Raw genomic sequence first — 17,627 nt, forward strand, 5'->3', positions numbered from 1 at the left:
ATGCTGCCAGATAATCACTGTCAAAGTAATTAAAGAATATAAGCTTTTAATTGAGCCACATGAGATGGTTTCAAGTCCAGTTGCCACCAGTTGGGATTTTAGCGAGCTAGTTTAGACAGGCCGCCTGTTCTAACGCGATGTTTAAATGTTCAATAATATTAGCCAGTTAGTAATTAATACATCTAAAGCAATGCATTTTAACTGTAGACTACAGAAGCAACGATGACTCTATTAGCTAATGTATGAAGTACAAAGTGGTTGTTAGTTAGCTAGCTAAGGCTGGTCTCTTGCCTCGTGCAGCACTTTGCGCCAGTATGTGGTCACGACTGTGTAAGTAAGTAAAGTAAGTAAAGCTTTATTTATATAGCGCCTTTCGTACATGAAATGCAACTCAAAGCGCTGTGGTCACATAGACATGTGCTCGTGACTGTCTTTAACCATCTATGGCACCTTGTTGCCTCTAGCCATTATTGGCCTTTTACATTCACACAATGCATCCCCAGTTATGATGCAATACTTAGAAAAAGAGGCAGGGCCATAAGGAACCAATAGCAGTGTTTGAATTTGTCACATGTCTCTCTGGAGGCCATGCAGCATCCCTTTCTTCCAGACCTTCCCACAAGAATTAGCTTAGACATTTCTGTCCACAAAAATCGATTAAAAACATATTTTCCTGGCCTTTTTCAACTTTGAAAAAAATATATTCACAATAATAGGTAAGTAAAGCTTACTTTCTAATAGTTTAATTTACTTTATTTGCTAATTAAGTAATGGAAACAATCCTAGTCCCTAAAATTAACTACTCTGTCCATTTACCTCATAACCATAAAACCAGACTCAACAACCTAAACAACTCCATTGAGAAACTTAGCCACATCCCCCAAATCCCCCCACAGGACTTTCACACCTACCAAGATCTGATTCATTGGACACCCCTTACAGGAACTAACATTTGGACTCTCTGGCAGAAGTCTTTAAACTAGTGACCCTCTCTAGCGCAGACCAGCGGGAGAGCGGTACTAATCCCCATCACCTAGAAACGAGTGTCAAAAGCATCTTCAACCTCTCTAAGTCCTTCCGACCTACCCCAGCCCAAATTTCCCTACTCAAAAGGGGCCTCTCCTTTATCCCCACCCTCGACTTAACCAAGAGGTCTCGCACGCGATTACAAACAGAGGCTCTCTCCTACCACAGGCGTCTAGAATTAATAGCCTTCTTTGATAAAGACCCCGAAAACACAGTAGAGATCCCCCGGTTCCTACCCAAATCCACCTGGGAACCTTCCTACACCCAACTCCCCCATTTACTATCCTGTCTGAGGCAAGCGGATGACGAAGCCATCTCCTCCATGCCCCTTCTCCGGGAAACCCCCAACCTACTACCAGAAGAAGTCTCAGCCCTCAAATTACTCCAAAATGACCCACACATAATCATCAAACCGGCAGATAAAGGCTCAGTGGTCGTCGTTTTGGACAGAGACCAATACATCACTGAAGCCGAAAGACAATTAAATTTACCACAATATTGCACAAAACTAGCGGCACCTATCTTCCCCAACACTGCCTTAGAAATCTTTGACATACTGTCAGAATTACACGGCACAGGCCACATTAATGACAAACAAATACGCTACCTGGCCGGTGAGGTAGATCCACAAGCCAGATGCTTTTACCTCCTCCCTAAAATCCATAAACCCCCTTCCTCGTGGCCTAAGCCCCTTGAGATACCAGCGGGCAGACCCATAGTCTCAGACTGCGGCAGCGAGACCTATGGTATTTCAGAATATATTGATCATTTCCTTAACCCCCTAGCTACTCTTCACTCTAGCTATGTTAAAGACACTTACGACTTCATAGCCAAAGTTAAATCAGCCCAGTTGGGCCCCAATGACCTACTCTTTTCAATGGACGTAGACAGCCTATATACTAACATCGAAACTGCACCAGGGTTAGCGGCAGTCCGCAAATGCCTATTGGAGAATCCGGTAGTGGGTCGACCGGACTTTCAAATTATGAGACCCCTGGAAATAGCACTTACCAAAAATGATTTCAACTTCAATGGCCAAACCTACTTGCAGATCAAGGGAGTAGCCATGGGCAAAAAAATTGCCCCAGCCCTGGCAGACATCTATATGGCAGAATGGGAAAGGACCATCCTCCCCCTCTGCCCCCTCAAACCATCTTACTACCTCCGGTACTTAGACGACATCTGGGGCATTTGGCCTTACTCCAGGGAAGAATTCAAGGAATTCGCTAATATACTAAATTCCCACCACAAATCCATTACCCTCAAACATAGCCTTGATTTGAACTCCATTGATTTCCTAGACACCACAACCTTCAAAGGAAATAATTTCCCCCTAACAGGTAAACTGGATATTAAAGTGTTTTTTAAGGACACTGATACCCATTCCCTCCTCCACCGAACTAGTTTCCATCCTCCCCACACCTTCAGAGGCCTAGTAAAGTCCCAATTACTTAGATTCCACCGATTCCAGACCTTCCCACAATAATTAGCTTAGACATTTCTGTCCACAAAAATCAATTAAAAACATATTTTCCTGGCCTTTTTCAACCTTTAAAAAAATATATTCACAATAATAGGTAAGTAAAGCTTACTTTCTAATAGTTTAATTTACTTTATTTGCTAATTAAGTAATGGAAACAATCCTAGTCCCTAAAATTAACTACTCTGTCCATTTACCTCATAACCATAAAACCAGACTCAACAACCTAAACAACTCCATTGAGAAACTTAGCCACATCCCCCAAATCCCCCCACAGGACTTTCACACCTACCAAGATCTGATTCATTGGACACCCCTTACAGGAACTAACATTTGGACTCTCTGGCAGAAGTCTTTAAACTAGTGACCCTCTCTAGCGCAGACCAGCGGAAGAGCGGTACTAATCCCCATCACCTAGAAACGAGTGTCAAAAGCATCTTCAACCTCTCTAAGTCCTTCCGACCTACCCCAGCCCAAATTTAGAAACAGAAAACATCAAAACACAGACATGCGTGATAGAAGCCTCTCCATGGTAGAGCAAGCAACCATACTTTGATTAGAGTCAGTTTGAGGATAAATGTCGATATATTCTGACAGATTACATCTCCATGGTAACGCCATCGAGGTAACATCTACAGATGATAAGGAAGTGGTGGGCGTGGTCTCAGGGGGGCACAGGAAGTGCTCAGGGCATGGTGACATCACATCCTCTCTCCTCCGATAAACATTGGCTGTGTTCGGAATAGCGTACTAGCATACTCAATGAGTATATACTGCATACTACCTACTAAATTCATAATAATACTTTGATTGATTGAAAACCTTTATTGTCCCCAATGGGGAAATTTTGTTGTCAAACAGCTCAGTTAGGGCAGAAAACATTCAGTACAGAAAACAGAAAAACATTCAATAAAAAAACATAAAACAGTGCAGGCTCAATAAGTAAAAAGTTCCAAAAGTTCCATCTCCAGGTCTCCCCCACCCTGCAGGGCCTGGTTGTAGAGTCGGAGTGCAGCTGGAATAAAGGACTGTCCAAATCTTTTTGTACTTTGACGGGGGAGAACAAATCTGTGGCTGAACTTGCTCCTCATCCCTGCCAGCTCGCAGTACATCGGGTGGGAGGGATTGGCCAGCATGGCCGCCAGTTTTTTCCCCATCCTCTGTTCTGCCACCACCTCTAGGCTGTCCAGCCCGGTCCCCACCACAGAGCTGGCCTTCTTCACCAGTTTGTTTAGCTTCGCAGCATCCCTGGCACAGATGTTTCCACCCCAGCAGGCCACGGCGAAGAACAGAACGCTGGCAACCACCGACTGATAAAACATTTGCAGCAGCTTGTTGCAGACACCGAAAGACCTCAGCCTTCTCAGGAAAAACAGTCTGCTCTGCCCTTTCCTGAGAAGAGCCTCGGTGTTGTCAGTCCAGTCCAGTTTGTTATTAATTTGTACTCCCAGGTACCTGTAGGAGTCCACCCTCTCGACTTCCACCCCCTTGATGGTGATGGGGGCTGGGGTCCTTCTCTTCCTCCTAAAATCCACCACCAACTCCTTTGTTTTGCTGGTGTTAAGCAAAAGGTAGTTGGTGTCGCACCACTGCACGAAGCTCTCCACCAGGGCCCTGTACTCCTCATCCCTGTCGTCTGTGATGTAACCGACGATAGAGGAGTCATCCGAAAACTTCTGCAGGTGGCACTGGTCGGAGCTAAACTGGAAGTCGGAGGTATAGAGGGTGAAGAGAAAGGGTGACAGAACAGTTCCCTGGGGGGCACCGGTGTTGCACACCACCACCTCAGACTGACAGCCCTGCAGTCTCACATACTGACGCCTGTCTGTGAGGTAGTTGTGGATCCAAGCCGTCAGGGAGTCCTCCACACACATCACTGCTAGTTTGTCAGCCAGCAGTGATGGCTTGATAGTGTTAAATGCACTGGAGAAGTCGAAGAACATGGTCCTCACCATGCTCTGTGGCCTCTCCAGGTGTGTGTAGGCCCTGTGCAGCATGTAAATGATGGCGTCCTCCACCCCCATGCTCTCCTGGTATGCAAACTGCCGGGGGTCCAGGAAGTCCTTCACCTGGGGCTTAAGGTGTTGCAGCACTAGCCTCTCCAGGATCTTCAATACTGTAGTATAGTAGTATCCGAAAACCAGCCGACCATTATGCATCCGCCGGGAGCGGCGAATTTAAACCTCCATTTTAAACCTCCATTAGCTAAAATATGTAATTTTGGCTTTACAAGTGTTAACATGTCATTTTATGAAGTTTTAATTTGTTTTCAGGCGAGAAAGTAACCACATATATTCCCAAAAGGTGTCCAGTTTACCAAAATAACACGTTTATATATCTGATCTGACGATTTTTTGCGCCTTCTGTTCGCTAGCTGCGTTCGTAAATTCGCCCTGGAAATATGATCAGCACTCATGGAATGCCTCTTGTCCAATCAAATTACCTGGTCCCTTTATGACGTTGCACCCAGTGTGCGCTCCGGTGCTCTCAGAGCGATTTTAACTTCTCCCTTCATCCAGGACACCTTGTGCATAGTCTACCCACAAATAGAGTGCTTATATAATAAAGTTCCATGAACAAGAGTGCTCCAGGCACAGGCATATGGATGCTTAGGGTCATGGTCCTGTTGCTCACGGCCATACTAGCCTGAATACGACCTGTCGTAGAGCGGGATAGCAGCGGGAGCGTTTTGAAAATTATTGTGTGCATGAGAGTTTGGTGTTTGAATATTTGCGTAGTTTGTGTGAGTGAAAGGAGAGTCAGTGTGTAAGAGTTTATTCCCCCAGCAGCTTAGTGTTAGGGGGGATATTTTTGTTTTTTCGTTTTGTTTGTACACGGACGGCTCAAACATGGTAAAAGAACTCGGAACGACAGACGACACGACTAAGAAAACGGACACCGGCATGGCGAAAGAAGGAGAGAGAGAGAGGAGATGGAGAGACAGAGAGGGAGAGATGGAGAGAGAGAGGAGAGAGAGAGAATAGCGAGGAAGAAGCAGGCGGCGGAAGCGGGGGCGAATGCGGAGAGATAGGAGAGAGAGGGAGAGAGGAGAGAGGAGAGGAGCCGGCCTACAGCAAGGAGTTGACGGTGGCGGTGGAGCTGGTCGGTGAGGAGAAGGTTACGATGATGGCGCTGCTCCGGGCGACGAAGGAGGTGTGCGGGCTCGTCGTGGGCTGTCGCTACATCAGATTAAACAAATACGAAGTCACGATGAGCCATCCGAAGGGGAAAGAGAGGCTGCTCGATGGCTTCAAGATCAAGGAGACGAGGGTCATGGCGAGGGAGCTGTGCGGGGACGAGACGGTGGTTTCCTTCATCGGGCTGCCGGTCTACACCAAAGACGGGGACATTTTACGGAAACTATCGGACTGGGGGGTGCAAGCGGTCTCCCCGATAAAGAGGAGGATGTGGCCGGGGACCAGCATTTGCGAAGGTACACGTTTTGTTAAGGTGAAATTCAATGATGTTGTTAAGTCACTGCCGTACTCGACCAAGTTCGAGACGGACAATGGGTCTGATTTCTTTCGGGTGATTCATGACAGACAGGTGAAGGTGTGTAGGATGTGTCTGCAGCCAGGGCACATCCTACGGGAATGTCCCGAGTTCAGGTGCAGAAGGTGTGGGCTCAGCGGGCATTATGCGAGGGAATGCGCGACTTTTGAAAACAAGTGCAGGGGGTGTGGGGACCTGGAATCCCAATGTAAGTGTAGGGAGGAAGAGGAAGTAGTGACGAGTCCATCCACTGTTTTTAGACAGGAGAGGAAGAAGGGAAGGGGGGAAAGGGGGAAGAGGAAGAGAAGGGAGAGGGAGAGAAGGGAGAGGGAGAAGAGGAAGAGAAGAGCGAGGGAGAGGAGGAAGAGGGGATGGAGGAGGGAGTATCGTTGACAGCTCAGACTGTGTCAGAAACTCAGAGTACGAGGTGGTCGGGACTGACAGGAGAGAGTGGGGGGGGGGGCATGGGGTCGAGCCTCGACAGCTTTATGGGGGTAACCCAGGCATCGGAGTTGCAAGGGAGCGCACAGACGACCGGGGGGAGAGGTTCCCAACAAGAGCCTTTGCCCCCGAGAGTCGTGCGCCCGAAAGAAGCACAAGAGGCAGGCAACAAATCAAAGGAGGGAACCCCCATGAACAACGAGTCGGAATGGCGAGGGGCCGTATCCGTAAGCCCCCCCCCCCGAAAACATCTGAAAAGATGTTAACAAGTGTCAGTGACGATGGGTGCGGGGAGCAAGACGAGTCTGAGCTGTTGACGATAGTGGGAGGGAGGAAGAGGGCGCTGTTAGAGGGGAAACTAAAGCGCAAGTCAAAGCAGCAGAAAGCGGAGGGAAACAAGAAATAAAATTAAAATGGTAGTAAACATGTTTATCCTCCTGCACTTGTTTTCAATGGTCACGCTTTCCTCCATAAACATCAATGGGCTCAACTATATGGAGAAGCTGGAGGAGGTGCTGGTGACTTTTCACATCTGATTTTCTGATACTGCAGGAGACAAAGTGGACAGACACCAAAATGACAGAAATCAAGGGGAAATGGAGGGGTATGCTGTTTGCAAATAATGGGACAAACAAATCATGTGGGGTAGCAATATTAATTAAAGAGAATAGGGTAGAGAATGTAAAAGAGGTTTAGAATGAAGGGAAGGGTAGAGTAATAGGGATAGAATTTAATATAAATAATGTTATGTTTAGATTAATCAATGTGTATGCACCAAATAGAGAGGTTGAAAAGAGGGATTTTTTTGTAGAACTGGGTTTGCACTGCACAGGGAATTGTATTTTGGTGGGTGACTTTAATGTATTTTGCACTAAGATGGATGTTTATAGAGTAGATAGTTTTAAGACAGATTCAGCTAGGAGGGGGTTATTAGAAATGATAGAGCAGAGAAATGTAATAGATGTGTGGAGAGTTAGGAACACAAGTAAGAGAGAGTTTTCGAGAAGACAGGTAGTTAGTGGGGTTTTGAAGCAGAGTAGAATTGATTTATGTTTAGTGTCACAGGGGATAGAAAAGGAAATAGGGGATATACAACACAAATTCACGGGGTACAGCGATCTTGGGTTTTGGAGACAGTGCAGGAGTATTATGAGAATTTATTCAAAAAAGGTAGTGTAGACAATGACAGTGTAGGAGAAGTTTTGGGGACAGTTGAGCATAGGTTAGCGGATAGTGACAGGGAAGGGTGTGATAGGGATTTATCAGAGGGGGAGGTCACCTTAGCCATTCAGAGCTCAAATAATGGCAAAAGCCTGGGCTCTGATGGCTTACCAGGTGAATTCTACAAGTGTTTTAGTGCAGTGCTTAGTAAGATTTTGTTGAGGGTTTATAAGGAAATGGAAAGGGTAGAGAAGGTTAGTGAGTCGATGGCAACAGGGTTAATTACTTTATTATACAAGAAGGGTAGTAAGTTACAGTTAGGGAATTACAGAGGGATTAGTTTATTGAATACAGATTACAAAGTGTTAGCGAAGATTTTAGCCAATAGGATTAAGTCAGTAGTAGGGTCCATAGTGTCATCGACTCAGGCGTATAGCATACCAGGGAGAGATATAGCGGATACAATAGGGTCAGTCAGGGATACAGTGAAACACATGAAGGAAGAGGGAGGGATAGTGTTGAGTGTAGATTTCAATAAAGCTTTTGATAGAGTAGAGCATGAGTTTATGTTTAGGACGTTAGAGAAGTTTGGTTTTGGGGAGAGGATAGTTCAGTGGATTAGGTTACTGTATAGTTGTGCAAAGAGTAGGGTAAAGTGTAGTGGAGTTTTGACAGATAGTTTTAGTTTAGAAAGATCAGTTAGGCAGGGTTGTCCGTTGTCCAGTCTGCTGTATAGCATTACAGCAGAGCCACTGGCGACGATGTTAAAATCAGACAGACACATTCAGGGTATACATATTCCAGGGGGTGGGAGGAGTTTAATACATCAGTATGCAGACGACACAAACATAACAGTTAGGGACGTAGATAGTGTGAAGAGAGTAGTCAAGTTATTAGAAGTATATGGGAAAGCATCAGGGGCCAAAATGAATGTAGAGAAGTCAGAAATACTGTGTGTAGGGAGTGTAGACATGAGTGAATGCGATTTACCTTTGAAAGTGGCAAAAGGAATGATAAAAGTGCCAGGAGTGAATGTGGGTGTGAATGAAAAAGAAGCAAGGGATGTAACATGGACAGGGATTTTGAACAGGGTGAAACAAACACTGAATTCATGGAGAAGGAGAAAACTGAAACTAAGGGGGAAGGTGACGGTAATAAACTGCCTGATCCTATCAAAGGTGAACCATGTTTTAAGTGCACTAGATTTACCTTTGTGGGTCACGAAAGAATTGAATGGGGTGATAAATAGTTTTTTGTGGGATAGCAAGCAGGCACTAATTAGGCACAGGGTGTTAATAAATAGTTATAAGAATGGGGGGTTAAAATTGATAGATATAGAGGTGAAGAAAAGGGCACTTAGGGTCAAAATTGTGAAAAAGTTTTTGTATGGTAGGGATGAATATTGTTGGATGGGTTTCTTTGAGGATTATTTGCACAGGTATGGGGGGTGTGGTGTGAATGGTCTTTTAGTGGTTTTTAATAAACCACGGTATGAGGGAATGTCACTGTTTTATAGAGAGGTGTTTGAGGCATGGGGGAAATATTTAGAGCAGGTAAGGTACAAGTGTGTAGGGAAAGATGAGGTTTTAAATCAGCCCATCTTTTTAAACCCGAAGATAAAGTATAATAGCAAGATGATAGTTAGTAAGCACTTTGAACAGGCAGGGTTTAGACAGGTAAAACATTTAGGGCCGGTTTCACAGACAAGGCTTAAGCCTAGTCCTGGACTAAATCACACTTTCAATGTAAAATCTCCATTGAAGATGCTTTTTAGTCCAGGATTAGGCTTAAGCCTTGTCTGTGAAACTGGCCCTTAGTGTCAGAGGACAATTTCAAAACAGAGCAGGAGATAGTGCAGGGAATAAGGGCAGTGAATAGGGATATAAGAATAGGTGGGATTGCAGGAGTGTATAATAGAATTAGGGACAGTATAAGTAGGGAATGGAAAACTTTAATGTTAGGACAGGGAGAGGCAGGTGAGGAAAAAAGGATGGTAGAATTAAGGGTAGAAAGGAAAGGTTTAGAGGTCAAGTTTGAGGATGTGAAAACAAAAGGGATATACATGGATTGACTGGGTGATGGGTTGGTGAGGCCAGCGTCAGAGAAGGTGTCGGAAAGGGTTTTTGAAGGTTTTGATGTGGGAAAGGTATGGGCAAATTTGGGTGTGAAATATAATAGCGTAGAATGTGAGCACAATGATTTTAAGATTAGGCACAATAGGGTTTACACAAATGTCGTATTGCACCAAATGGATAGGAATGTAGGTAGGGTATGTGATGTATGTAAAGGGAGGGATGAACATTTTGACCACTTTTTTGTTGAATGTCCAAGTTTGTCTGTCTTATTTGTGAAAGTAAAGGGGTTGTTAAGTGTACACTGTGGGGTTACCGTCATGAATGAGATTGAATGGAAGGAATTGTTTGAGATTGAGATTGAGAGATTGAGATAACGTTTATTGCCACTATGCATTACACATATAGGAATTTGCTTCGTCACCACAGCAAGTGCGTTTATACTTTTTTCACATGTCAAAAAACAGGACAACACAACAACAACAACACAGGACAGACAACAGTGCATTGGATAGTGCGGTATAAAGTAAAGTGCAGTGCAGAGTTTTTACAGTGAGTCCAGTTCAGTCCTGGGCAGACTTGGGGGCGGGGGGGAGGGGGAAGCCAGAGTCATTTATCAGCCTGGCGTCTGAGGGGTAGAAGCTGAGCCTGTGGCGGGACTTCAGTTATTGTTTGGGGGGGTGGGAAAAAAGAAAGAAGTGAACGTAGATTTGGTTAATTTTTTGTTGAGTCACGTAAGGTATGCAATTGTATGTAGGAGGAATGTAGCACATTATGAGGGGAAAGTTACCAGGGTGTGGGATTTGTTTGTGTCACTATTTAAAAAGGATGTTAGGTTAGTGCACACACTGGGGAAAGCAGATTTTTGTAAACACTTTGTCAATAATAGCACTTTGGTGACTATTACTGGATCAGGGATGTTAGGTTTTAATATAGAGGATTAGTATCTGTGTTTGGTTTTGAGTCAGTGTTTATGTTTGTTTTATGATTTTTCTGAGTTGACCAAGGGCTGCCAGGCATAGATAAGACCTGGTATGCTACTTGGTCTCATGTTGGTTTTGTCTATTCTGGTTTAGGTTTAGGGTTTAGGGTTAGGGTTAGGGTTGTGTCTGTCCCACTTTTTGCGCTGTCTGTCATGAATCACCGTGTTTTTTATGTGTCGTATCTTTTGCTTTATCATTCTTTATTGTTTTATCATTTCTTTATTTGTTGCAGCATTCTTTATTGTTTCTTTGTTTGGATTATTTTGCGTATGGTTTATTTGTTATGTTGATTTTATGATTTTTATGATTTTACCAAGGGCTGCCAGGCATAGATAAGACCTGGTATGCTACTTGGTCTTTTTTGTTGTCGTCTTTTGTCTATTCTATGTCTGTCCCACATTTTGTGTTGTGCTGTCTGTCATGTCTCACTGTGTTATTTACGTATCGTATCTGTATGTGTTTTGTGAATAATGTAAATAACCAACTGAAAAAATTATCTGTGAAATGTATTTTTGATAATAAAAGAAAAATAAATAAATAAATACGCCCGATCTCGTCCGACCTCGGAAGCTAAGCAGGGTTGGGCCGTGTTAGTACCTGGATGGGAGACCGCCTGGGAATACACGGTGCTGTAAGCTTTTCGTTCCTCCGCGTTACAGAGGAGAGGCGCGTGCAGCAGCCGAGGAGAGTGTACTCTTTCCGGATAGACATTTATGCATGCTCTCGGGGTTCGAAACATAACTTCCCGGGGTGCCAGTGGGGTGGTTGATGGCTCAAAATGACCGTATGGTGAAGTTAGCAAAGTAGTATTGTGTTTTTACCACCTTCCTAGCCGGTGTTATTCACGGACAAATACGGTGCCCGGGGCACACTCTTTGCGGGTTAATAACGTCGCTTTACCGGGGCTTACGGTGAAAATTCAAATGTGTCCGGACAGGAGAGAGGGGCGGGATCGTAAATCACTTTGAATGGAGTCGATTGGAGACCCCCATCGATGTCGACACTGCTCGGCATACTGCTACTAGCTTACTAGCTTACTTTATTGTTGTCTTAACAGTTGGTAAAATAACATGATTAAAATAAATATATATGAGCAATAACATATCGTGGGCAAGTGTAACGGAGTAGAAAGTACAGTTCAATTATAGCTAAAATAGAGCTAAACTGCGCCCTCTAGGGGTTTAATGTAAATACAGCTGTACAGTGCATAGCGCGGGACGCAACATGATCCTGCTCAGTTCATCTGAAAACATTGACTGGGTAGGTCACGTTTTCTACAGGGTCTGAGATCAAATATCGTTTGAGAGATTATCAATGTACCTATGTTTTATTTGAATGTTTGATAAGTAAGATAGCTGTTTTGAGTTTCCCCATTTATAGTATTTTAGTTTGGAACATATCACAAGTTTGTTAATGTGAGTTTTCTGTTGTTAACAATGATGGCGCTAACGTGAATGTCCGTGTGTAACATCATTTTAGAATCTAGCCTGATGACCCTGCAACCGTGTCCACAAATTGATGCACTGTATGTTTTCTACAGGTAATATTATTATTGTTGTGCTATTGTATGTCTGTTGTTCTGCCAAAGTTAGTAGACCGTATTGTAGGAGGTTGGGTTTTCCATCTCGCTAGTTTGCACCACGCTCGCAGCTAACCTAGCAGTCAGGTTGCAGCCATGTGTTGCACATGGTGTGCATGCGTGTATTCCAGTTGCGCTGTTTTTCTATGCATTGTATTGTTATTGTTAATATATATATATAATTGATTGTTTGACTGTTCAAATACCACTATACGATCACACAAGTGAGGATTTATGTAGTCTACACATTTTGTATTTTTGTTTCATATTATTGTTATAATTTGTGTAGTATGAGTGACTACTGTATGCTCAGTTCATCTGAAAACACTGACTGGAATCTAGCCTGATGACCCTGCAACCGTGTCCACAAATTGATGCACTGTATGTTTTCTACAGAATAAATGAACGTGAGCCATCCAGCTGAGAGTGATTCATGCAAAGATACACCCCGTCACACAAGCACTACAACCAACTTGTCCGTCTGAAGCTACAAAACTGGGATCATTCGTGATTGGGCTACAAACAGTCAAATACTAGGCGAACATGTGTGTAAGACACAAATAAACTTGGATTTCATGCATTTCAAGTGGCATATTTGTAATCATGACGATGTAGTCATGTCTAAGAATGCATTTCATCATGTTAATTCCAAGTATAGTGAAAATACCACCGCTCATCCGTGATCAGACTTAGCTGGGGTGCTGCAGCTGAAGAGTATCAAATAGAGTGCAAAAAAGCAGCATCTGCACACTCAAATATGTGCAAAAAACAATGTTTATTGCAAGCTTTCGGTCCCCAGGCTATCGGACGATGTAAACAATAGCTGTATGACAAGTTTGTATGACGCAGTTTGACGAGGCTGAAAGCGCACAGGGTTGCCAGATGGGATTGACAATTTACAGCCTAAACTTTCTATAACCTCAAAATCAAGTAGCCCATTCGGCGGTGACCCGCCCCATCTGGCAACCCCGGACGCAACTCTGCAATTCTGGACGCGAAATGCATTTAGGGAAATAGGAGACGAGATAGTGTCCATCAAAACCGACTTCAAATTTCCCGGAAATAACTGCTCGCCTACTAAATTTCTCGCATACTCAAATCTCGCATACTGTACGTTCGGAACGTACTACATACTCAAAATCTACGTCATATCTAGTATGAGTAGTATGCTATTATGCTATTCCGAACACAGCCATTTATTTAATCACAGGAGCCACATGCAGACAGGTTCAACACTGTCACCAGTAGATGGCGCTCTACAGCAACGAACTTTAATCGATGTCAGAGAGGGACATGAAATAACAAGCAGACAAAGTTAACTGTATAATTCTCAGCATTTTATTGTGCAAAGTACCAGACTCCACTGTTACCAAGACAAACTAATTTCTAGAAAGAAAAACTGAAGCTTCGCCAGGTAACTCAAGCCCAACACTTATGGTGGTACCCTACTGGTGTGGGGTGGTACTACATGTAGTCTAACACAGGATATCAGTTTTCAAAGCAAAAAGAAAGAAATATTCAAGTATTAAAAAGTAATTCAGTGAAATTAAATGACTAATAATTAAGAAAAAGAGTACAAAAAGATAGAACTGTTATAATATTATAATGTATGAACATTGTAAAATAGAGAGGAGGGGGGAGGAAGGAGGGAGAGGACGGGAGGGTAGGAGGAGAGGACGGGAGACATTGAGAGAAAATAATCTAGAAAAGGCTCATGTCATGACACAACCTTCTCCCTGATCCGATCAACAAGTACATATCCATACAGTATATGATGGTGCAGCCAGCAGACCCCCCCTTCTTCTTTAGGGCTCCTGCCTCCTTTAAACTCCTCCCACACTGGGAGCAGTCGTGTTAACTAGTGTGTGTGTTCTCTGGTGTTTCTTTAGGGATCCTGCCTGACTGAAACCCTGCCCACACTGGGAGCAGCAGAACGGCTTCTCTCCTGTGTGTATTCTCTGGTGTGTCTTTAGTTCATCTGCCCGACTGAAACTCTTCCCACACTGGGAGCAGCAGAATGGCTTCTCTCCTGTGTGTATTCTCTGGTGTTTCTTTAGGGATCCTGCCTCACTGAAACCCTTCCCACACTGGGAGCAGTAGAATGGCTTCTCTCCTGTGTGTATTCTCTGGTGTTTCTTTAGGGATCCTGCCTGACTGAAACCCTTCCCACACTGGGAGCAGCAGAACGGCTTCTCTCCTGTGTGTATTCTCTGATGGCTCTTTAGTTCATCTGCCCGACTGAAACTCTTCCCACACTGGGAGCAGCAGAATGGCTTCTCTCCTGTGTGTATTCTCTGGTGACTCTTTAGGTTTCCTGCCTCACTGAAACCCTTCCCACACTGGGAGCAGTAGAATGGCTTCTCTCCTGTGTGTATTCTCTGGTGACTCTTTAGGTCACCTGCCCGACTGAAACCCTTCCCACACTGGGAGCAGCAGAACGGCTTCTCTCCTGTGTGTATTCTCTGGTGGCTCTTTAAGTGTCCTGCCTCACTGAAACTCTTCCCACACTGGGAGCAGCAGAATGGCTTCTCTCCTGTGTGTATTCTCTGGTGTTTCTTTAGGGATCCTGCCTCACTGAAACCCTTCCCACACTGGGAGCAGCAGAATGGCTTCTCTCCTGTGTGTATTCTCTGGTGTCTCTTTAGGTTTTCTGCCTTACTGAAACTCTGCCCACACTGGGAGCAGTAGAATGGCTTCTCTCCTGTGTGTGTTCTCTGGTGACTCTTTAGGTTTCCTGCCTTACTGAAACTCTTCCCACACTGGGAGCAGCAGAATGGCTTCTCTCCTGTGTGTATTCTCTGGTGTTTCTTTAGGGATCCTGCCTTACTGAAACTCTGCCCACACTGGGAGCAGCAGAATGGCTTCTCTCCTGTGTGTATTCTCTGGTGTATCTTTAGTTTGCTCATATAACCAAATCTCTTTCCACACTGAAGACAAGAGTGAGTCTTCTGTCCTCCTTGAGTCTGTGGTTGTGATTTAAGGTGAGTTGGACAAATGAAACTCTCACTGCAATCTAAACAGTGGTGATTCTTCTGTCTTGAGCTCCTCCTCCTCCGTCTGTGTTGTTTATGGCTTCCTGATGCGGAGGAGCTGGGCTCCATGTCTGAGTCTGGGTTGGAGCTCTCTGCTGTAAGAATAGGAACATATACAGGATTAGAAACAACATGAGAACAAGTGCTGCTTCCATAGACTCAGCAGTGCCAGAAGTTACACCACATCTCTGGAGTCTGCACACGCTGTGGGAACATGAAGTGTTCAGAGTGTTAGGATACCTGTAATGGAAAACTGTAATATTCCATCCTTGATAGAACTGTGTCATTTAAATTAGGGATGCACCCAATTGAAATTTCTTGGCCGAAGCTGAATTTAAGGAAACAGTTGTCGGAATACCGAATGCGTACCGGCAGCTTTTCATTTCACTATTGATCACTTTTATTGAACACTCCAGCAGACATTAGGCTATACCAACAAAGCACAATAACTGGAAATAAATAAATAAGAACAGCATTGCACTGTTTGATCGCGTCATCAAAAACGTCTACTCAGGGTTTTTCCTGCCACAAAATGAGGTTATGACAGAGAAGGTTTGTTAGTCCTTGTTAATGACAGTAGTACCATGTCATCCCCCCCCCCCCAAAGAGCCACTGCTTTTTGGTCAGGCTGCATTTGCAAATAAGAATTTGTTCTTACATGTTTGCCTGGTTAAATAAAGGTTAAATCTTTTAATAAAATAATTTAAAAAAAATACTATTGTTGACTGTCTGATTAATACAACTTTTCAGCAATTGAAACCCCTGACAGACTTCAAAACTGATCATTTTGCAAATAATACATTAAAAGGAGCACTGACTAACGCTAGTATAGGCTCAACTTGTCATTCTGGATAATGGAACAGCAAGCCAACTAATGTGACTTTCAGGATTTTTGATATGAAATAACGTTTAGACCTAAAAGACTATTCTGACAGTTGACAAAGTGACGAGTGTGCAAGCCCAGGGCTCCACATGTTGCTGGCTGGTTCCTTGTTTTGTCTTTGCTAGCAAACACCAAAGCTAAGCTTATTTGCAGCACAGCGCCACCAGGGTTAAGGTTAAATAGCGCCCCTGCCACCACATGGGCGCAGTGCCGCAATTGCAGTTAGAAATGACAGAAATCCACCGAGTGCAACGCTTGTCGAAAATACGACCGTCAGAGTTTTGACGAGAGCTGGAGGCGGCAAGAAATATGACGGAGGCGGCCGCCTCATAATTCTCTATGCAGGAAAAACCCTGAAACCCTGCTACTATTCACCTGTTGATAGGATGTGTTTTTCCATTGTGCATAGGTAAATTCTAAATACTGTATCATTGGTAATTATAATCAAGTTGTAATATCTAAACTGTTGAGATTGAGCAAACCTCTCTCTGTCTCTGTCATGCACAAACTGACCATGCTTTTCTCTGTAACTGGACCGGAGCCAGATTTAGACCACGGCTAGTGGGGCCAGTATACCTTGCAGCAGGGAAACCTGACTAAGGGGCCAGGGGAGAGACTGGGTCAATAGGTCAGTATATTTAGGACCGGCCAGTCAGCTGACCAGAGTCAGGTAACTGAATTGCCATGACGACCAACCCGTTATGGGATGGAGACGAGCCGAACGTACATCTAACTTTAGTGTAAACAACATGTTTGACAGGAGAATAATGATTTGCAAGGTACAGCTGATTCCTGTGTCAGCAGGAATCTAGATTATAAGGAGGCACTGTGAATGTCATTCTGTGTGCGTTCTCTGTCTGTGCCTGCGACTGAACACACCCGGCGCCGTGAATAAACTTGTATCTTAATTGTCTACTTTGAGCAAGCTTTAATTAATTACTTTGGGGAATCAACAAATCTCGGCCTCCGCCCATCATCAGAGAATCATCTATTATCACCTGTATAACCAGGGGTGCACATAACTTTTTGGGGCCAGTGCTCAGAGGAGCACCTAGTGATGCTGCTTGGTGCTCCCCGAGCTCGCGAGTCACGACCCGTCCCACAGGATGGATAAAAAAGGGATACATGGATAACTTGGGGGTAGTGGTGGTCTAGTGGATAGTGAGTTGGACTTGGGATCGGAAGGTTGTGAGTTCAAATCCCGCCTGAAGCCACACCACTACTAGTGTGCCCTTGGGTAAGGCACTTAGCCCTCAGTTACTCCAGGGGGAATGTCCCTGTAATTCGTAATTGTAAGTCGCTTTGGATAAAAGCGTCTGCTAAATGGCAAAATTAAAAAATTAAATTAAAATTATAACTTATATTAGCAAAACGACATGTAGTCATAAATAAAGATGAACAAACAAATGATTGTGTGCAAAACAAAAGAAACAAATGCAAATTCAAATGACTGCTCTTTAAGCATGAAAGTCTGTCAG

This window comes from Nansenia antarctica, assembly GCF_963989245.1.
Source record: "Nansenia antarctica genome assembly, chromosome: 15".
NCBI lineage: Eukaryota > Metazoa > Chordata > Actinopteri > Argentiniformes > Microstomatidae > Nansenia > Nansenia antarctica.